This window comes from Eubalaena glacialis, chromosome X (assembly GCF_028564815.1).
Source record: "Eubalaena glacialis isolate mEubGla1 chromosome X, mEubGla1.1.hap2.+ XY, whole genome shotgun sequence".
Classification (NCBI taxonomy): domain Eukaryota; kingdom Metazoa; phylum Chordata; class Mammalia; order Artiodactyla; family Balaenidae; genus Eubalaena; species Eubalaena glacialis.
Genome location: NC_083736.1, coordinates 88,040,361 through 88,064,018, shown reverse-complemented (window position 1 = coordinate 88,064,018; position 23,658 = coordinate 88,040,361).

The following is a 23,658-nucleotide window of genomic DNA, read 5'->3' as shown; positions in this document are numbered from 1 at the left end:
TTCTTACCCAATTTCCACTAACATTTAAAAAATTGATATTCAGCTCTGAAGGCTATAAAATGTCAAGTAATATATTTAGAAGTTTAAGATTAGTTTTTGCACAGTGAACTGTGGTTGAAAAGCAGCTTAATTCAGAGATTTTGAATAGCTTTTTCTAAAATAAAAATAAAAACAATATCTTTTATAACTGATCTTTCCAGTTCTTTTAATGTATGCCAAAGTCCAAAGACTCTGAATAGGAATAGTTGAGGTTTCACCATTTTCTTATGTTGTGTGTTTAGTAAACAGTCTTCTAATGCATGCAGCCTAGGTTTGGTAAGGAAAGCAGACAACCATTTTAGAATAAAGAACCTAATGCTTTGGCTATGCACATTCTCTAAATCTAGTTGTCTTCAGGTTGCTTTACAAATAAATAGCTTTTGGGTGGGGGAAGTAGCACCTTATTAAGATAATTCAACTCAGTCAGTAGTCTCATACTGGTCCTCCTTTGTAAGACAAGCAGGATCCAGGTACTCAATAAATGCCAGAGAGAACTATAACTATAAAGGTGAAGAATGTCTTTTTCTCAAAATTTGATTATTTACCATAAATAAAATGAGAAGAAGAATTTTCTCTTTGTTAATATATAAATATATGTGTATTTTTATTTTTAAAAAATTAAAGGTGGGACTAAGATAAGAATGGTAATATATGGCCAATTAACTTGCTGAGCACAGGAAGACAATTCTCTGGTTACAAATTCTTTCAACTGAGTATTGTAGGGCTTGAAATAGATACTCTGTATGATGACTTATGGGTCTAATATCCTACGATTTAAAATTTTTTCTATTTCTCAAATCAAATATATTAATCCTACTGTGATTTAATAGTGAATGCATCCAGTGGAAAGTTCTAAGGAAACATTTTCCACTTTGGTGATGATTTGCATGCATCAATATTAATTTTAGAGCTTTTTGTCAAAATATTAATTTCCTTAGTGGCATAGTTGAAGGGTATACAGCTAGTTCTTTAATGATTAGAGATATTCATTTGTTGGGCTATACCTAATTGTATGCTAGGGAATACAATAGTCTAAAATATATAGCAATATTTTACCCACAAGGATCTTACAGCCTTGTTTATATTAGAATATGTTTCTTCCAACTGTCATATATGTAGGTATATATCAATGAATTCTGTATCTTTAATTAGTGTAATAAGAAATTAAGTGGTTAATAGGGTTGATTTTCAATTAGTTTTAGGTGATTGAATGCTTGTTTAGTGCACCTCCCTGTTCCTTTAGCCTGACCTAAAATCTGAATATTTAGGAACTCAAAATATTAGAAAGCATGTGTATTAATATACAACTCTTACATAGAACATTCTTCAGTTTCACCACATTTTCCTCCTGAATTATCTAGGCATAAAATGACAATTTCTTTATTTATATTGGAAAAGAGTTGGCATTTCAATTATTTCTAAAAAACTAATTACACTGTCCATTACATTAAATCAGCTTTTGATTGATTTATGACTCAGATTACAGTATTTTATCATGGAATAAAAGTTCTTAAGAAAATGATTTCAGGATTATTATGGTTCAGCAATATGGCCAAGAAAAGTTTGTATATTATAGAAGACAACTACTAAAATACAAGTGTGGCAAAGAGTTCCCCTAAACTTCAAGTTAATTATTATTGCACATCAGAAAACCTTTTCAATGTTTGTTACCTTACAAACATTCTGTAATAGACTCTGAGGGTAATTTTAATAAATATGGATAATGGAATCCAGTGCAATATTTTTTACTGATAATCTGTGAACTGGACATAAAGAAGAAACTGACCATTAATTTTTATTATGCAAATAGTTCACTAAGGTGTCTATTTCCCTACCTGTATATTTCTCATTTTAATACAGACAACTTCCCTGAAAGAAAGTGCATACCAGCCATTAGATTAACTGTTCAGAGGATTTCAAACTCCAGAGGGCCTGTTAAATTCAGCTTTATGTTGGCATAAGTATCTGCAATTGTGTTAGTAATTTACATTTAGGAAGAGCTGAAGTCCTCTTCTTTCTTCTTTTTCTTTTTTTCTTTTTCTTGCACTTGAATGAATAAATCTGCTTAGTCACAGTAGGAAATTAAATGAACCAGTACTTTTTCCATATATATATGTTAGCAAATGGTATTTGTTATTCTTTCTGACTTACTTCACTCTGTATGACAGACTCTAGGTCCATCCACCTCACTACAAATAACTCAATTTCGTTTCTTTTTATGGCTGAGTAATATTCCATTGTATATATGTGCCACATCTTCTTTATCCATTCATCTGTTGATGGACACTTAGGTTGCTTCCATGTCCTGACTATTGTAAATAGAGCTGCAATGAACATTGTGGTACATGACTCTTTTTGAATTATGGTTTTCTCAGGGTATATGCCCAGTAGTGGGATTGCTGGGTAGTTCTATTTTTAGTTTTTTAAGGAACCTTCATACTGTTCTCCATAGTGGCTGTATCAATTTACATTCCCACCAACAGTGCAAGAGTGTTCCCTTTTCTCCACACCCTCTCCAGCATTTATTGTTTCTAGATTTTTTGATGATGGCCATTCTGACTGGTGTGAGATGATATCTCATTGTAGTTTTGATTTGCATTTCTCTAATGATTAATGATGTTGAGCATTCTTTGTTGGCAATCTGTATATCTTCTTTGGAGAAATGTCTATTTAGGTCTTCTGCCCATTTTTGGATTGGGTTGTTCGTTTCTTGATATTGAGCTGCATGAGCTGCTTGTAAATTTTGGAGATTAATCCTTTGTCAGTTGCTTCATTTGCAAATATTTTCTCCCATTCTGAGGGTTGTCTTTTGGTCTTGTTTATGGTTTCCTTTGCTGTGCAAAAGCTTTTGAGTTTCATTAGGTCCCATTTGTTTAATTTTGTTTTTATTTCCATTTCTCTAGGAGGTGGGTCAAAAAGGATCTTGCTGTGATTTATGTCATAAAGTGTTCTTCCTATGTTTTCCTCTAAGAGTTTGATAGTGTCTGGCCTTACATTTAGGTCTTTAATCCATTTTGAGTTTATTTTTGTGTATGGTATTAGGGATTGTTCTAATTTCATTCTTTTACATGTAGCTGTCCAGTTTTCCCAGCACCACTTATTGAAGAGGCTTTCTTTTCTCCACTGTATATTCTTGCCTCCTCTATCAAAGATAAGGTGACCATATGTGCATGGGTTTATCTCTGGGCTTTCTATCCTGTTCCATTGATCTATATTTCTGTTTTTGTGCCAGTACCATATTGTCTTGATTACTGTAGCTTTGCAGTATAGTCTGAAGTCAGGGAGCCTGATTCCTCCAGCTCCGTTTTTCTTTCTAAAGATTGCTTTGGCTCTTCGGGGTCTTTTTTGTTTGATATTATGTGGGGCTGGGAGGTCTCTGGTGGACCAATGTCCTGAACTCGGCTCTCCCACCTCAGAGGCTAAGGCCTGACACCCAGCCAGAGCACCAAGACCCTTCAGCCACACGGCTCAGAAGAAAAGGGAGAAAAAGAAAGAAAGAAAGAAAAAGAAAATAAAATAAATTTATTAAAATAAAGTATTAAAAATAAAAAAATTTAAAATTAATAAAAAAAAAGAAAGAAAGAGAGCAAACGAACCAAAAAACAAATCCACCAATGATAACAAGTGCAAAAAACTATACTAAAGAAAAAAAAATATAAACCAAAAAAACCCAAAAAACCAAAATAATGGACAGATAGAACCCTTGGACAAATGGCAAAAGCAAAGCTATACAGCTAAAATCACACAAAGAAGCATACACATACACTCTCACAAAAAGATTAAAAGGAAATATATATATATATATATATATATATATATATATATATATATATATATATATATAAAAGGAAGATAGCAACCAAATGAATAAAGAAATCTACCAATGATAATAAGCTCTAAATACTAAACTAAGATAAACATAAACCTTAAACAAATTAGATGCAGAAAGCAAACCCCAACTCTACAGTTGCTCCCAAAGTCCACTGTCTCAGTTTTGGCATAATTCATTGTCTATTCAGGTATTCCAGAGATGCAGGGTACATTAAGTTGATTGTGGAGATTTAATCCACTGCTTCTGAGGCTGCTGGGAGAAATTTCCTTTTGTCTTCTTTGTTTGCACAGCTCCTGGGGTTCAGCTTTGCATTTGATTGTGCCTCTGCATGTAGGTCGCCTGAGGGCGTCTGTTCCCCACCCAGAGGGGATGAGGTTAAAGTAGCAGCTGATTAGGGGGCTCTGGCTCACTCAGGCCAGGGGGAGGGAGGGGTACAGAATGCGGGGCTAGCCTGGGGCGGCAGAGGCCAGCATGACGTTGCAACAGCCTGAGGCACACCATGTGTTCTTCCCGGGAAGCTGTCCCTGCGTCATGGGACCCTGGCTGTGGCGGCTGCACAGTCTCCCAGGAGGAGAGGTGTGGATAGTGACCTGTGCTTGCACACAGGCTTCTTGGTGGCTGCAACAGCAGCCTTAGCATCTTATGCCCATCTCTGGTGTCCGTGCTGGTAGCCATGGCTTGCATCTGTCTCTGGAGTTCGTTTAGGCAGTGCTCTGAATCCCCTTTTCTCGTGCACCCCGAAAGAATGGTCTCTTGCTTCTTAGGCAGTTCCACACTTTCCCCCGGACTCCCTCCTGGCTAGCTGTGGTGTACTAGCCCCCTTCAGGCTGTGTTCATGCAGCCAACCCCAGTCCTCTCCCTGGGATCTGACCTCCAATGCCCGAGCCTCAGCTCTCAGCCTCCACCTGTTCTGGCCGGCAGGTGAGCAGACAAGCCTCTCAGGCTGATGAGTGTTAGTCAGCACCGACCCACTGTGCGGGAATCTTTCTGCTTTGCCCTCTTCACCCCAGTTGCTGCGCTCTCCTCCATGGCTCTGAAACTTCCCCCTCAAACCCCCCCCCCACCCCGTCTCCTCCAGTGAAGGGGCTTCCTAGTGTGTGGAAACTTTTCTTCCTTCACAGCTCCCTCCCAGAGGTGCAGGTCTCGTCCCTATTTTTTTGTCTCTGGTTTTCCTTTTCTCTTTTGCCCTACCCAGGTATGCAGGGAGTTTCTTGCCTTTTGGGAGGTCTGAGGTCTTCTGCCAGCATTCAGTACGTGTTCTGCAGGAGTCGTTCCACATGTAGATACAGTTTTGATGTATTTGTGGGGAGGAAGGTGATCTCCACGTGTTAGTCCTCCACCATCTTGAAGGCGCCTCCCCTATAATATGGGAATTTTGAAGATGATGTGTGGAGAAGGGAAACTATCCGGAGCCATAAATGAAATGAAGAGGATAAAAAATTCAAGAGACTGTTAGCCATTTATTACCTTAGATGAATTAATGAAATTATAGTTCTGGGATAAACTTAAGGCATCAGTTGGACTAGCCTTTCTCCTGTTGGAAGAATTGTCCTTAACGCACAGTGAAAAGGACAGTGATAGACATTTTTACCCAGCTATGCAGACAGGAGAGATGTTGAAAAGTATATCTTGTGACTCTCAAATTCAATAAACTCTTTGTAAGTGCACACTATCTTTTTGATAGGATTACTTCAGTAAAATGTTCACAATTCCTTAAAATTGTGTGCTGTCAACCTTTGGTAGGAAAATTCTTGGGGAAAAAGTAGGTCACATTTGTAGGGGGGAAATCCTTTGTTAAATTTTTCTCTAAACACAACAGGTTAATCTCATGTGTTTATCTACTCTCCCATCTGAAACCTTACTATAATGACATTGAAGGTATGTATAAGGTATAAATTGACAATGACACAGTGAACAGGAAGGGAATATCAGTGGGCAAGAGATTGCAATACTATTATTAAAAGCAGAAAGTGAATAAAAGTGTGGTAACAGTCTTTGCAGAGTTGAGAAAGCTACAATCTAAAATGCCTTGAAAAGGAAGTGATAAAATTAAATGGATCAATCCCTTCTGTAGAACCTCTGGAAGCCTCACAATTTAAAGATCTGAAGTGGGAGGGAGGGGCAAGATGGCGGAAGAGTAAGACGCGGAGATCACCTTCCTCCCCACAGATACATGAGAAATACATCTACACGTGGAACTGCTCCTACAGAACACCCACTGAACGCTGGCAGAAGACGTCAGACCTCCCAAAAGGCAAGAAAATCCCCACGTACTTGGGTAAGGCAAAAGAAAAAAGAAATAACAGAGACAAAAGAATAGGGACGAGACCTGCACCAGTGGGAGGGAGCTGTGAAGGAGGAAAGGTTTCCACACACTAGGAAGCCCCTTCGTGGGCAGAGACTGCGGGTAGCAGAGGGGGGAAGCTTCAGAGCCACGGAGGAGAGCGCAGCCACAGTGGTGCGGAGGGCAAAGCGGAGATTCCCGCACAGAGGAGCGGTGCCGACCAGCACTCACCAGCCCGAGAGGCTTGTCTGCTCAGCCGCCGGGGTGGGCGGGGCCTGGGAGCTGGGGCTCGGGCTTCGGTGCTAGCCGGGAGGGAGTCCGGGAAAAAGACTGCAGCTGCCAAAGAGGCAGGAGAATTTTTCTTGCCTCTTTGTTTCGCGGCGCGCAAGGAGAGGGGATTCAGAGCGCCGCCTAAACGAGCTCCAGAGACGGGCGCGAGCCGCGGCTATCAGCGCGGATCCCACAGCAACAGGGACGCAGAGGGAAAAACGGAGAGATTCCTGCACAGAGGCTCGGCGCCGAGCAGCACTCACCAGCCCGAGAGGCTTGTCTGCTCACCCGCCGGGGCGGGCGGGGGCTGGGAGCTGAGGCGCGGGCTTCGGTCTGATCCCAGGGAGAGGACTGGGGTTGGCTGCGGGAACACAGCCTGAAGGGTCTAGCGCACCACAACTAGCCGGGAGGGTGCACGAGAAAAAGTCTGCAGCTGCCGAAGAGGCAGGAGACTTTTTCTTGCCTCTTTGTTTCGCGGCGTGCAAGGAGAGGGGATTCAGAGCGCCACTTAAACGAACTCCAGAGACGGGCGCGAGCCACGGCTATCAGCGCGGACCCCAGAGACGGGCATGAGACGCTAAGGCTGCTGCTGCCGCCACCAAACAGCCTGTGGGCGAGCACAGGTCATTCTCCACACCGCCCCTCCCGGGAGCCTGTGCAGCCCGCCACGGCCAGGCTCCCGTGATCCGGAGACAACTTCCCCGGGAGAGCGCACGGCGCGCCTCAGGCTGCTGCAACGTCACGCGGGCTTCTGCCGCCGCAGGCTCGCCCCGCCTCCTCCGTACCGCTCCCTCCCCCCGGCCTGACTGAGCCAGAGCCCCCGAATCAGCTGCTCCTTTAACCCCGTTCTGTCTGGGCGGGGAACAGACGCCCTCAGGGGACCTACATGCAGAGGCGGGTCCAAATCCAAAGCTGAACCCCGGGAGCTGTAGGAACAAAGAAGAGAAAGGGAAATCTCTCCCAGCAGCCTCAGAAGCAGCGGATTAAAGCTCCACAAACAACTTGATGTGCCTGCATCTGTTGAATACCTGAATAGACAACGAATCATCCCAAATTTAGGAGATGGACTTTGGGAGCAGGATATATTAACTTTTCCCCTTCTCCTTTTTTTTGTGAGTGTAGATGTGTATGCTTCTGGGTGAGATTTTGTCTGTATAGCTTTGCTCTCACCGTTAGTCCTAGGGTTAGGTCCGTCCGTTTTTTTTTTTTTTTTTTTTTTTTTTTTTTTGGCTTAAAAATTTTTTTTCTTTTCCCTAATAAATGTTTTCTTAATAATTTTTTCCTTATTTTCTATTTTTAAAAAAATTTTTAATAAGTTTTTTCATATTTTTTATTTTAAAAAATTAAAAAAATTTTTTCTTAATAAATTTTTTCTAAATAATTTTTTTCTTATTTTTAGTATAAAAAATTAATAAATCTATTTTTAAAAATTAAAAAAAATTTTTTTTTCTTAATAAATTTACTCTTAATAATTTTTTTTCTTATTTTTTATTATAATTGCTTTATTTTATTTTATTTTATCCTGTTTTTTTCTTTCTTTCCATTTTTTCTCCCTTTTATTCTGAGCCGTGTGGATGAAAGGCTCTTGGTGCTCCAGCCAGGCATCAGGGCTGTGCCTCTGAGGTGGGAGAGCCAACTTCAGGACACTGGTCCACAAGAGACCTCCCAGCTCCACGTAATACCAAACGGCGAAAATCTCTCACAGTTCTCCATCTCAACGTCAAGACCCAGCTTCACTCAACGACCAGCAAGCTACAGTGCTGGACACCCTATGCCAAACAACTAGCAAGAGAGGAACACAGCCCCATCCATTAACAGAGAGGCTGCCTAAAATCATAATAAGGCCACAGACACCCCAAAACACACCACCAGACGTGGACGAACCCACCAGAAAGACAACATCCAGCCTCATCCACCAGAACACAGGCACTAGTTCCCTCCACCAGGAAACCTACACAACCCACTGAACCAACCTTAGCCACTGGGGACAGATACCAAAAACAACGGGAACTACGAACCTGCAGCCTGTGAAAAGGAGACCCCAAACACAGTAAGATAAGCAAAATGAGAAGACAGAAAAACACACAGCAGATGAAGGAGCAGGGTCAAAACACACCAGACCTAACAAATGAAGAGGAAATAGGTAGTCTACCTGAAAAAGAATTCAGAATAATGATAGTAAGGATGATCCAAAGTCTTGGAAATAGAATAGACAAAATGCAAGAAACATTTAACAAGGACGTAGAAGAACTAAAGAGGAACCAAGAAACGATGACAAGCACAGTAAATGAAATTAAAAATACTCTAAATGGGATCAATAGCAGAATAACTGAGGCAGAAGAACGGATAAGTGACCTGGAAGATAAAATGGTGGAAATAACTACTGCAGACCAGAATAAAGAAAAAAGAATGAAAAGAACTGAGGACAGTCTCAGAGACCTCTGGGACAACATTAAACGCACCAACATTCGAATTATAGGGGTCCCAGAAGAAGAAGAGAAAAAGAAAGGGACTGAGAAAATATTTGAAGAGATTATAGTTGAAAACTTCCCTAATATGGGAAAGGAAATAGTTAATCAAGTCCTGGAAGCACAGAGAGTCCCATACAGGATAAATCCAAGGAGAAACACGCCAAGACACATATTAATCAAACTATCAAAAATTAAATATAAAGAAAACATATTAAAAGCAGCAAGGGAAAAACAACAGATAACACACAAGGGCATCCCCATAAGGTTAACAGCTGATCTTTCAGCAGAAACGCTGCAAGCCAGAAGGGAGTGACTGGACATACTTAAAGTGATGAAGGAGAAAAACGTACAACCAAGATTACTCTACCCAGCAAGGATCTCATTCAGATTTGATGGAGAAATTAAAACCTTTACAGACAAGCAAAAGCTGAGAGAGTTCAGCACCACCAAACCAGCTTTACAACAAATGCTAAAGGAACTTCTCTAGGCAAGAAACACAAGAGAAGGAAAACACCTACAATAACAAACCCAAAACATTTAAGAAAATGGGAATAGGAACATACATATCGATAATTACCTTAAATGTAAATGGATTAAATGCTCCCACCAAAAGACACAGACTGGCTGAATGGATACAAAAACAAGACCCATATATATGCTGTCTACAAGAGACCCACTTCAGACCTAGAGACACATACAGACTGAAAGTGAGGGGATGGAAAAAGATATTCCATGCAAATGGAAATCAAAAGAAAGCTGGAGTAGCAATTCTCATATCAGACAAAATAGACTTTAAAATAAAGACAATTACAAGAGACAAAGACGGACACTATATAATGATCAAGGGATCGATCCAAGAGGAAGGTATAACAATTGTAAATATTTATGCACCCAACATAGGAGCACCTCAATACATAAGGCAAATACTAACAGCCATAAAAGGGGAAATCGACAGTAACACAATCATAGTAGGGGACTTTAACACCCCACTTTCACCAATGGACAGATCATCCAAAATGAAAATAAATAAGGAAACACAAGCTTTAAATGATACATTAAACAAGATGGACTTAATTGATATTTATAGGACATTCCACCCAAAAACAACAGAATACACATTCTTCTCAAGTGCTCATGGAACATTCTCCAGGATAGATCATATCTTGGGTCACAAATCAAGCCTTGGTAAATTTAAAAAAATTGAAATCATACCAAGTATCTTTTCCGAGCACAACGCTATGAGACTAGATATCAATTACAGGAAAAGATCTGTAAAAAATACAAACACATGGAGGCTACACAATACACTACTTAATAACGAAGTGATCACTGAAGAAATCAAAGGGGAAATCAAAAAATACCTAGAAACAAATGACAATGGAGACACGACGATCCAAAACCTATGGGATGCAGCAAAAGCAGTTCTAAGAGGGAAGTTTATAGCAATACAAGCCTACATCAAGAAACAGGAAACATCTCGAATAAACAACCTAACCTTGCACCTAAAGCAATTAGAGAAAGAAGAACAAAAAAACCCCAAAGCTAGCAGAAGGAAAGAAATCATAAAGATCAGATCAGAATTAAATGAAAAAGAAATGAAGGAAACAATAGCAAAAATCAATGAAACTAAAAGCTGGTTCTTTGAGAAGATAAACAAAATTGATAAACCATTAGCCAGACTCATCAAGAGAAAAAAGGAGAAGACTCAAATTAATAGAATTAGAAATGAAAAAGGAGAAGTAACCACTGACACTGCAGAAATACAAACGATCATAAGAGATTACTACAAGCAACTCTATGCTAATAAAATGGACAACCTGGAAGAAATGGACAGATTCTTAGAAATGCACAACCTGCCGAGACTGAACCAGGAAGACATAGAAAATATGAACAGACCAATCACAAGCACTGAAATTGAAACTGTGATTAAAAATCTTCCAACACACAAAAGCCCAGGACCAGATGGCTTCACAGGCGAATTCTATCAAACATTTAGAGAAGAGCTAACACCTATCCTTCTCAAACTCTTCCAAAATATTGCAGAGGGAGGAACACTCCCCAACTCATTCTACGAGGCCACCATCACCCTGATACCAAAACCAGGCAAAGATGTCACAAAGAAAGAAAACTACAGGCCAATATCACTGATGAACATAGATGCAAAAATCCTCAACAAAATACTAGCAAACAGAATCCAACAGCACATTAAAAGGATTATACACCATGATCAAGTGGGGTTTATTCCAGGAATGCAAGGATTCTTCAATATACGCAAATCAATCAACGTGATACATCATATTAACAAATTGAAGGAGAAAAACCATATGATCATCTCAATAGATGCAGAGAAAGCTTTCGACAAAATTCAACACCCATTTATGATAAAAGTCCTGCAGAAAGTAGGCATAGAGGGAACTTTCCTCAACATAATAAAGGCCGTATATGACAAACCCACAGCCAACATTGTCCTCAATGGTGAAAACTGAAACCATTTCCACTAAGATCAGGAACAAGACAAGGTTGCCCACTCTCACCACTATTATTCAACATAGTTTTGGAAGTGTTAGCCACAGCAATCAGAGACGAAAAAGAAATAAAAGGAATCCAAATCGGAAAAGAAGAAGTAAAGCTGTCACTGTTTGCAGATGACATGATACTATACATAGAGAATCCAAAAGATGCTACCAGAAAACTACTAGAGCTAATCAATGAATTTGGTAAAGTAGCAGGATACAAAATTAATGCACAGAAATCTCTTGCATTCCTGTATACTAATGATGAAAAATCTGAAAGTGAAATTAAGAAAACACTCCCGTTTACCATTGCAACAAAAAGAATAAAATACCTAGGAATAAACCTACCTAAGGAGACAAAAGACCTGTATGCAGAAAATTATCGGACACTGATGAAAGAAATTAAAGATGATACAAATAGATGGAGAGATATACCATGTTCTTGGATTGGAAGAATAAACATTGTGAAAATGACTCTGCTACCCAAAGCAATCTACAGATTCAATGCAATCCCTATCAAACTACCACTGGCATTTTTCACAGAACTAGAACAAAAAATTTCACAATTTGTATGGAAACACAAAAGACCCCGAATAGCCAAAGCAATCTTGAGAACGAAAAATGGAGCTGGAGGAATCAGGCTCCCTGACTTCAGACTATATTACAAAGCTACAGTAATCAAGACAGTTTGGTACTGGCACAAAAACAGAAATATAGATCAATGGAACAGGATAGAAAGCCCAGAGATAAGCCCACGCACATATGGTCACCTTATCTTTGATAAAGGAGGCAAGCATATACAGTGGAGAAAAGACAGCCTCTTCAATAAGTGGTGCTGGGAAAATTGGACAGGTACATGTAAAAGTATGAAATTAGAACACTCCTTAACACCATACACAAAAATAAACTCAAAATGGATTAAAGACCTAAATGTAAGGCCAGACACTATCAAACTCTTAGAGGAAAACATAGGCAGAACACTGTATGACATAAGTCACAGCAAGATCCTTTTTGACCCAGGTCCTAGAGAAATGGAAATAAAAACACAAATAAACAAATGGGACCTAATGAAACTTAAAAGCTTTTGCACAGCAAAGGAAACCATAAACAAGACCAAAAGACAACCCTCAGAATGGGAGAAAATATTTGCAAATGAAGCAACTGACAAAGGATTAATCTCCAAGATTTACAAGCAGCTCATGCAGCTCAATAACAAAAAAACAAACAACCCAATCCAAAAATGGGCAGAAGACCTAAATAGACATTTCTCCAAAGAAGAGATACAGATTGCCAACAGACACATGAAAGAATGCTCAACATCATTAATCATTAGAGAAATGCAAATCAAAACTACAATGAGGTATCATCTCACACCGGTCAGAATGGCCATCATCAAAAAATCTAGAAACAATAAATGCTGGAGAGGGTGTGGAGAAAAGGGAACACTCTTGCACTGTTGGTGGGAATGTAAATTGATACAGCCACTATGGAGAACAGTATGGAGGTTCCTTAAAAATCTAAAAATAGAACTACCATATGACCCAGCAATCCCACTACTGGGCATATACCCTGAGAAAACCATAATTCAGAAAGAGTCATGTACCAAAATATTCATTGCAGCTCTGTTTACAATAGCCAGGACATGGAAGCAACCTAGGTGTCCATCATCGGATGAATGGATAAAGAAGATGTGGCACATATATACAATGGAATATTACTCAGCCATAAAAAGAAATGAAATGGAGGTGTTTGTAATGAGGTGGATGGAGTTAGAGTCTGTCATACAGAGTGAAGTAAGTCAGAAAGAGAAAAACAAATACAGTATGCTAACACATATATATGGAATCTAAGGGAAAAAAAAAAAAAAAAAGAGGTCATGAAGAACCTAGTGGCAAGATGGGAATAAAGACACAGACCTACTAGAGAATGGACTTGAGGATATGGGGAGGGGGAGGGGTGAGATGTGACAGGGTGAGAGAGTGTCATGGACATATATACACTACCAAATGTAAAATAGATAACTAGTGGGAAGCAGCCGCATAGCACAGGGAGATCAGCTCGGTGTTTTGTGACCACCTAGAGGGGTGGGATAGGGAGGGTGGGAGGGAGGGAGATGCAAGAGGGAAGAGATATGGCAACATATGTATATGTGTAACTGATTCACTTTGTTGTAAAGCAGAAGCTAGCACACCATTGTAAAGCAATTATACTTCAATAAAGATGTTTTAAAAAAATAAATAAATAAATAAAGATCTGAAGTATGATTGAAGGTTGGGGAGCAGAAGTGTTAGAGAGTGATGAGGAGGGAATGACTGAACCCAGGGAGATTAAACACTGTTATATGCAGTCATTAGATCCCCTGTGATTTTTACACCATTTAGCAATGTGAAAACTCTTTCTCCACCCAGGCAGAAGACTGTAGATTTATTCTTAGAAGAAACTGGGCAAGATAAAACTATGAGGTTTTCACATATGACTAATGGTACTTTCAAAAAGAGAACAGAAAAAAGACAGTAGATGCAATTATATATATGTAAAAAAAGAAAAAAATATAAAAGAATGGTCCAGTCCTAGGGCACTGATTTGAAAAATCCAAAAACAAAAAACAACCTTACCATGGCACATTGTTACCAAACCAAACTTGGTCCGTTCATCCATTCAGTAAAGCCAAAGACCCTGAGTTGTGGTGAAGGAAAGTACAATGTTTATTGCAGGGCACCAAGCAAGGAGTCCAGGGCAGCTAATGCTCAAAACACCTGAACTCCCTGATGGGGTTCAGGAGAGCATTTTTAAAGGCCAGGTGAGAGAGGGTGGTCACAAGGTATGTGATCAGCTCATGCAAAATTCTCTGATTGGTTGATGGTGAGGTAGCAGGGCAGTGTCACTGGGGATAACAGTATCAGTCCTTAGGCTCCTGTAGGCCTGGGGCCTATGTGCCCATGGTCATCAAGTAGTTAACATTTTCCTTTTGGTGGGGGTTTTAACACCTGTAAAACAACTCAGGAAATGTGCATTGGATACTGTTATCTAGGTACTTCAGAGAGGAGCTAAAGCCCAGGATATGGGGGAGGGATCTGACCCAGGAAGGCCCCATAGGGTCCTGCTTGGTTATAACAAAATTTAAAAATGTCCTATCCCTAGGGACAAAGAGAAACCTTAAAATTATTGGGAAGAAAATGTCACATACATAAATAGTAAGTAATTAGAATGTCATTAGACACTCTAAAAGAAACACTACAATATAGAATATAATAGACAAATGCCTTCAAAATTCTGAGGGAAAATAATTTTCCATATGGAATTCTATATCAGACCAAACTAAGAATCAAGTATAAGGGTAGGTCATCAAAAATTTGCCTTCTATGCACCCTTTCTCTGGAAGCTTCTCCTTTAAAAAGAAAGATTTAGACAAAATAGAAAGAAGATATGCAATGTACGAAATAGTGGTTCCATGGAAGAAAAGGAATTAATGGAAGTCCCAGAATAACTACACAGTAATCCTACAGACCAAGTCAGGAATGAGACAAGTGGACAAAAACCTCCAGGAAAGAGATTTCCAGAGAAAGAGAAAAAAAAGTGCTACATTTTCTAACAATTTTATTAGGAAATTAATGTTTAAAGGTATATAATTACAGATCTGAGAGTATATGAAAATAATTGTGGTTAGGTACATAGGAAACTAAGCATTTTTTAAAAATAAGGCAATTATTAACTCATGGAGAAAATTGTTGCCCAGGAAAGGAAAGACAGTCATAATGTATTTATATGGCTCTGCAATGAACACCATTAACTTAGTTTAATGTTGCAAATATTAACTATCCATTTAAGAAAACATAATATATATAAATAAATTAAAAGGATGGGGAGAAGGTACTAGAAATAAATCTTCCTTTGCTATAAAAAAATCAGAAAATTCTGTCTAGAATTGATTCATCAACTAAAACATTTTAAGCTCATTGTTTTGAAACAGAAAGGTAAGTTTCAGAAAAATAACTAAAATATTTGAAAACAGTTGTTTCTGGGAGTAAAACTGGTGATGGAGAAAGATGAGGCATTGAACTGTTTGTTTCAATTTTTTCTCAATATAAGTCTTTGTGTTTTAGTTTTAAATCACATTAATGCATTACATAAATAAAATGTAATTAATTTAAAAAATGTTAGGTAGATTCATGGAATCCGTAGGTCTTTTATGATTTATGAGAAGGAATATACATAGCAGTTAAGGGTACAGACTCTAGAGACAGCCTGCCTGGGTTCAAATCCCAGCCTCAGTAATTGCTAACTTTGTTATGTTGGACATGTTACATAGTGTCTGTGCCTCAGTTTTCTAAGCTGTTAAATAAGGATAATAAGAGTATGTGTCTGCTGTGATTGCTATGAAAGTTTAATAAGTTAATAAATGGGAAGTGTTTAAGATAGCATTTGGCATCATATGGTAAGCAAAACATAAATGTTAACATTTATTATTGCTATCATTTATATCATGTTATTCATCCATAAATTGCTGCTACTCAGACCATAATGAGGACAGATTTCCTTGCCATTTTAATCAGAAATAGTAAGTGACCAGAGTAGAAGGCAAAGCAAAAATAATTTGTTTTCAATGAATATGTCCTACAGAACAAATGGCCTTAAAACACATCAACATTTACACACCATATATATATTCATATACAGTAAATGTACACATGTAATAAATAATTTATATTGAATATAAGTAGAAAATAGAGAAATAACTTGGCATTTAAAATGTGTGACGATGCAAGTTAAGTTTTCTTGTACCTAATATTTGTGGACTTGTCTTTGCAAATGGAATGAGCACTAGATTAAATCAAACTTCTGTAATAAGAATTCACTTTGACTTTTTCTGTCATATAATATTTTAGAAAAATTTCTGCAGTATATAAAAAGTAAGATGAATTCTCAGTAAATTATAACTTATGATTGTAATACCCTTCTTATGTTATCTCAAATGGACAAGCTAACAATGCAGAATATTTTAAAATGAAGAGTTGATGAACAATTTATTAATCTAATTTAACTCTGCTATTCTAAATCCAGAATTTTAAGCAGTGAAAAAAAAGGATTTGTAAAGGAAAATATTGCCTATTTTGGTCAGGGAGTATTCATGCAGAAGTAAGATTATACTTCAACCGAGCTTCAGGTGCCCAAAGTATGGAAATGGAAATCCCCAAACGATATAAGCAATCAGCATATCAGTTGAAATGATAAACTTTGTGTCTTTGCTATGTGAAGCTGTTACTACTAATTGTAAAATATTTTTCATTTCATTTTTTAAAATTATAATAATTATAAATTTATTTTCACCTTCTCATTCTGTTCCTATTATGGGCATTGCTGCTATTTTTAAGATGGTTGTCTGTGTCTGTAACATGGAATAAAGTAAGACAGCAATTTATCCTTAGAAACCTGACCTTCACTTTATTAAATTAACATCCTTCTCTAATCAATGGAATTCTCCAGAAAGAGTCAGCTTACCAAAAGGCAACAGACCTACATAATAAAAAGATCTTACCTAAATTGATTATTTGGTTTATCTCTTGGGTGTGACTAGACTGGTATAACAAAGTCTGAGGGTGACTTTCTGTTACTCTGAGGAACAAGGTGCAGTTCTGAATGTTCTGGAGAGGAGTACAGCTTAGAGATAGCCCCTGAATTGACCATGACCCCTAAATATACCAATATTTGCTTGGTTGAGATACTGTCGTTTAAGCATTCAAGAATTCCGAGGACTTTTAATAATTTACGTATTTATATATCATCAGTACCAGAATGGCATTACAAGAACATCTCATTTGACTGCTCTTCACTTTATTGCTCCTTGCAGGTATTGTTTTTTTTAACAAATTGAAGGTTTATGGTAACCCTGCATCAGACAAGTATATCAGCACCATTTTTCCAACAGCATTTGCTCACTTTGTGAGCAGTCTCAACAAAGGCCTCAGCTGACCCAATGGGAATCTCTCAAACAGAAATGACTCTTCAAAATTGTCCCAAGATAGGACAAGGATATCAGGCCTTTCTAAGCCCACATGAATTTGTATTAGATATGAGCTACTCTTGGAGAAGAGGGTGAAACAGCTTTCTACAGTGTAGGGCAATTCCTTTAAAGGACTGACAGCAGAGGACTGTCAACCAGCAACACTCCTATCCACTGGGGAAATGAATCGTTTCAGTTCTTATGGGAGATCCAGATGGTGCACTGCAGCCCCCACAAGTGTCCTCCAAAAAACCCTCTAAATTTTTGATATTGCCCTTGAAGAATACATGTCTCTTTCTAGTATAAGTTCTTTAAATATGAATATTTAAAAGTATATATCAATTTTAATATAATCATTTCCTTTCATTTCATATCAGGACTAATTGTGAACCGTCAGGAAAAAGATTTTTGCAATTGTTTATTTGGAAAAAAACTACTTACATTAGGTTTTCACCAAATTATTTGTATTTATTTTCATACTTCCTGTGCAATAACTTCAGTCAAGTTATATTAATCAACCACTATTTACATTGGGTGATTGAATTAGCCTAACACATTGCAACAAAATGTGATTATTTTCTGAATCATTATGAACAAATAGGTTTAAAACAGAATCTTAACTATTGTCTCAATAAAATTAATCACTTAATTAATCACTGTTTTAAAAGTTAGATTTGCTTTGTTTCTCATGTGTCTTTTCCTCTGAAATTGTAGTGATGTACTTAAGCTTCAGACTTTAAGCTTCAAAGTCTGAAGTATTTGTACACAGTCTTTTAATCTTTTGTCTTTGTCTACTAAGCACAAATAAGGATTAGGAAATTGAAAAACTTGGATTGATCACCATAGTAATGAAGACTGTATTTTGCATATACTCCCCAGCTATGAAAATGAGCAATAACTTAAGTGATCAGAGTTTTCATAGAATCAAGAGACAAGGCTTTCAGTAGGAAGATGAAGGGCCCTGAAAAAAAATAGACTTGTTTTCCTAACATATTCATCCATGTGAAATCAGATTAAAATGAAAAAGTATGAGTAGGAAAGGGAAGTGATATTATAGAATAAAATCTTCTAAACTGGACTTGAGGAAAATAATGATATTGGGGTAGGTAAAGAGGTTAAAAAGCATTTTTGTCTGGGAGATAGCCCTCCATCTTTATTCTCAGTTCTTTTACTTTCTGACTGTTGCTGGATGTGTACAGAGCCCATGGTAATTTTCAGGGTCAAGTGGAATAAAATAATTTAATATTCAATGAGTGCTAAATACAGGCCAGGGATTGTGTTAGGCTTTTTGCAGGCATATCTTAGCATATTCTCAAACCAACCCTATGAAATGACATTATTTATAACATTTTGCGGAATCTCAGTACAGTTTTACACAGTGACCACTCCAAATTACTTTCCCACCAACAGTGCACAAAGGTTCCCCATTCTCCACATCCTTGCCAACACTTGTTATTTGCTAGGTTATTTTTTGATAATGGTCTTTCTGATGGGTGTGAGGTGATATTGTGGTTTTGATTTGCATTTCCTTGATGATTAGTGATGTTGAGTAGCTTTTCATATGTCTGTCGGCCACCTATACATCTTCTTTGGGAAAATATCTATTCAAATTCTCTGCCCATTTTTTAATCAGGTTGTTTGTTTTTTGAAGTTTAGTTGTATGAGATCTTTGTATATTTTGAATATTAACCTCACATAGGATATATGATTTGCAGATATATTCTCCCACTCAGTAGGTTTCCTTTTCATTTTGTTGATGGTTTCTTTTGCTGTGCAAAAGCTTTTTAGTTTAATGTAGTCCCATTTGTTTATTTTTCTTTTTGTTGCCCTTGCCTGAAGAGAATTATTGAAAAAATATATTGCTAAGTCTAAGGTCAAAGACCATCTGGCCTATATATTCTTCTAGGAGTTTTATTATTTCATGTCTCACATTTAAGTCTTTATGACATTTTGAGTTTATTTTTGTATATGGTGTAAGAAAGGAGTCCAGTTTCATTCTTCTGCATGTAACTACTCAGTTTTCCCAACACCATTTGCTGAAGAGACTTTTTCCCATTGTATATCCTTGGTTCCATTGTTGTAAATTAATTGATCATATAAGCATGGGTTTATTTCTGGGCTCTCTATTCTATTCCAATGATCTATGTGTCTATGTTTATGCCAGTATCATGCAGTTTTATTACTATAGCTTTGTAATATAGTTTGAAATCAGGCAACAAGATACATCCAGTCTTGTTCTTTCTTAAGATTCCTCTCACTATTTCAGGTCTTTTGTGGTTCCATACAAATTTTAGGATTATTTGTTTCAGTTCTGTGAAAAATGCCATTGGTATTTTGATAGAAAATACATTGAATCTGTAGATTGCCTTGGGTGTTATATTGAATCTGTAGATCTTTTCAAATTGAAGTATAGTTGATTTACAATATTAGTTTCAGGTGTACAGCTTAGTGGTTCATTATTTTTGCAGATTATACTCCATTATAGGTTTTTACAACATAATGGCTATAATTCCCTGTGCTATTCAGTATATACTTGGTGTTTATCTATTATATACATAGTAGTTTGTATCTGTTAATTCCATACTCCAAATTTGTGCCTCCCCTTTAGTAACCCCTCTTTCTCTCCCCTTTAGTAACCACAAGATTGTTTTCTATATCTGTGAGTCTGTTCCTGTTTTGCATGTACATTAACTTGTATTTTTTTTTTTAGATTTCACAAATAAGTGATATCATACATTATTTGCCTTTCTCTGTCTGACTTATTGCACTAAGCATAATATTCCCTAGGTTTATCCATGTTGTTGTGAATGGCAGAATTTTGTTCTTTTTTAAGGCTGAGTAATAGTACATTGTGTATATATATACCATATATTCTTTTTTTTTAACATTTTTATTGGAGTATAATTACTTTACAATGGTGTGTTAGTTTCTGCTTTATAACAAAGTGAATCAGTTATACATATACATATATCCCCATATCTCTCCCCTCTTGCGTCTCCCTGCCTCCCACCCTCCCTATCCCACCCTTCTAGCTGGTCACAAAGCACCGAGCTGATCTCCCTGTGCTATGCAACTGCTTCCCGCTAGCTATCTATTTTATGTTTAGTAGTGTATATATGTCCATATATACACTACCACTCTCTCACTTTGTCCCAGCTTACCCTTCTGCCTCCCCGTGTCCTCAAGTCCATTCTCTAGTAGGTCTGCGTCTTTATTCCCGTCTTGCCCCTAGGTTCTTCATGACCATTTTTTTCCCTTTTTTTTAGGTTCCATATATATATGTTAGCATACGGTATTTGTTTTTCTCTTTCTGACTTACTTCATTCTGTATTACAGACTCTAGGTCCATCCACCTCACTACAAATAACTCAGTTTCATTTATTTTTATGGCTGAGTAATATTCCATTGTATATATGTGCCACATCTTCTTTATCCATTCATCTGTCGATGGACACTTAGGTTGCTTCCAAGTCCTGGCTGTTGTAAATAGGGCTGCAATGAACATTGTGGTACATGACTTTTTGAATTATGGTTTTCTCAGTATACCATATATTCTTTACCCATTCTTATGTTGATGGGTATTTAGGTTATTTCCATATCTTGACTATTGTAAATAATGCTGCTGTTAACACTGGCGTGCATGCATCTTTTCGAATCAGTGTTTTTGTTTTCTTCAGCTATATACACAGGATTGGAATTTCTGGATTGTATGGTAGTTCTATTTTTATTTTTTTGAGGAACCTCCATACTGTTTTTCATAGTGGCTGCACCAATTTACAATCCCACCAACAGTGTATTAGGGTTCCCTTTTCTCCACATTATTGTCAACATTTGTTAATTATGGACTTTTTGATGATAGCCTTTCTGACAGGTGTGCAGTGATATCTCTTTGTGGTTTTGATTTACATTTCTCTGATGATTAGCTATGTTGAGCAGTTTTTTCATGTGCCTGTTGGCCATCTGTATATCTTCTTAGAAAGAAATGTCTATTCAGGTCTTCTGCCCATATTCAAATTTAGCTTTTTGTTTTTTTTGATATTCAGTTGTATGAACTGTTTATAAATTTTGGATATTAACCCATTATTGGTCATACCATTTGCAAACATTTTCTCCAATTCAGTAGGCTGTCTTTTTGTTTTGTTGATGGTTTCCTTTACTGTGCAGAAATATTTAAGTTTAATTAGGTCCCATTTATTTATTTTTCCTTTTATTTATTTTGCCTTAGGAAACAGATCAAAAAAATTGCTACCATTTATGTCAAAGAGTGTTCTAGGAGTTTCATGATTTCAGGTCTTACATTTAGTTATTTAATCCACTTTGAGTTTATTTTGTATATGGTGTGAGGAAATGTTGTAATCTTATTCTTTTACATGTAGCTATCAAGTTTTCCCAGCACCACCTATTGAAGAGAATGTCTTTTCTCCATTGTATATTCTTGTCTCCTTTGTCATAGATTAGTCAACCATAAACACATCAGTTTATTTCTGGTCTCTCTATTCTTTTCCATTGATTTATGTGTCTGGTTTTGTGCCAGTAACATGCTATTTTGATTACTGTATTTCTGTAGTATATTCTTAAGTCAGGAAGTGTGATAACTCCAGCTTTGTTCTTTTTTTCCTCAAGATTGCTTTGGCAATTTGGGTTCTTTTGTGGTTCCATATAAATGTTAGAATTATATGTTGTAGCTCAATTAAAAATTCCATGGGTATTTTGATAAGTATTATGTTAAATCTGTAGATTACTTTGGGTAGTATGGACATTTTAACAATATTAAGTCTTCTAACCCAAGAACCCAGACTATCTTTCCATTTATTTTGTATCATTTTCACATTCCTTCATCAGTGTTTTATAGTTTTCAGAGTATAGGTCTTTCACCTCTTTGGTTATGTTTATTCTTAGGTATCTTACTCTTTTTGAGGTTATTATAAAGAATAATTTTTTTTAACTTTCTCTTTCTGATTGTTCAATATTAGTATAATGAAAAGCAACAGATTTTTGTATATTAATCTTGTAACCTGCAACTGTCTGAATTAATTTATTAGTTCTAATAGTTTTGAAGTGGACACTTTAGGGTTTTCTATATATAATATCATGTAATGTGCAAATAGTGACAGTTTTACTTCTTCCCTTCCTATTTGGATTCCTTTTATTCTTTTTTCTTGTCTGATTGCTGTTACTATGACTTCCAATACTATGTTAAATAGAAGTGTCAACTAAATGAAAATGAAAATACAATATCAATATTTGTGGGATGCAGCAAAAACAGTGCTTAGAGGGAAATTTATAACACTGAATGCATATATTAGAGAAGAAAGTTCTAAAATCAATAACCTAAGCTTTCACCTCAGGAAACTAGAAAAAGAGAAGGAAATTATGTATACAGTAAGCAGAAGAAAAGAAATAATAAGAATTAGAGCACAAATCAATGAAATTGAAAAAAAAAGATCAATTCAGAAAATTAACAAAACCAAAATCTCATTATTTGAAAACACAATAAAATTGATAGGCTCTAGGCAGGAAAAAAACACAAATTACTAATACCAGAAATAAAAGAGGGGGCATCAGAACATATTCAATGAACATTAAATGGATAATAAAAATATTATGACAAACTATATCCACAAATTAGATAACAAGATGGAATTGACTAATTCCTTGAAAGACACAATCTGCCAAAATTCACACAAGAAGAAATAAATGATCTGAATAGGCCTATATCCATTAAAAAATTGAAAAAATAATTAATATTCTTTCCAAATTAAAAAAGAAGGCACAGATGTGTTCAATGGTGGATTTTTACTTAGATTTAAGGAAGAAATTATAGCAATTTTCTACAATCTCATCCAGAAGATAGAAGTAGAAGGAATACTTTCTAAATCATTTTATGAGGTCAGCAATACCCTAATACCCAAACTAGATGAAGATACTAAAAGAAATCTGTAGACCAATATCTCTCATGAATATTGATGCAAAAACCCTCAAAAAATATTAGCATATCATATCCAACAATGAATAAAATAATTATACACCACAAAGTAGCAGGATTTATTCCAGGTATTCAGGTCTGGTTCAACATTGTAAAACCAATTTATGCTATCCATCACATCAACAAGTAAGAAGAAAATTTAGATGATCATATGAGTAAATGCAGAAAAATCATTTGACAAATTACAAAACTCATTCATGATTTAAAAACTCTCAACTAACTAGGAATAGAGGGAAACTTTCTCAACTTAATGAATCACATC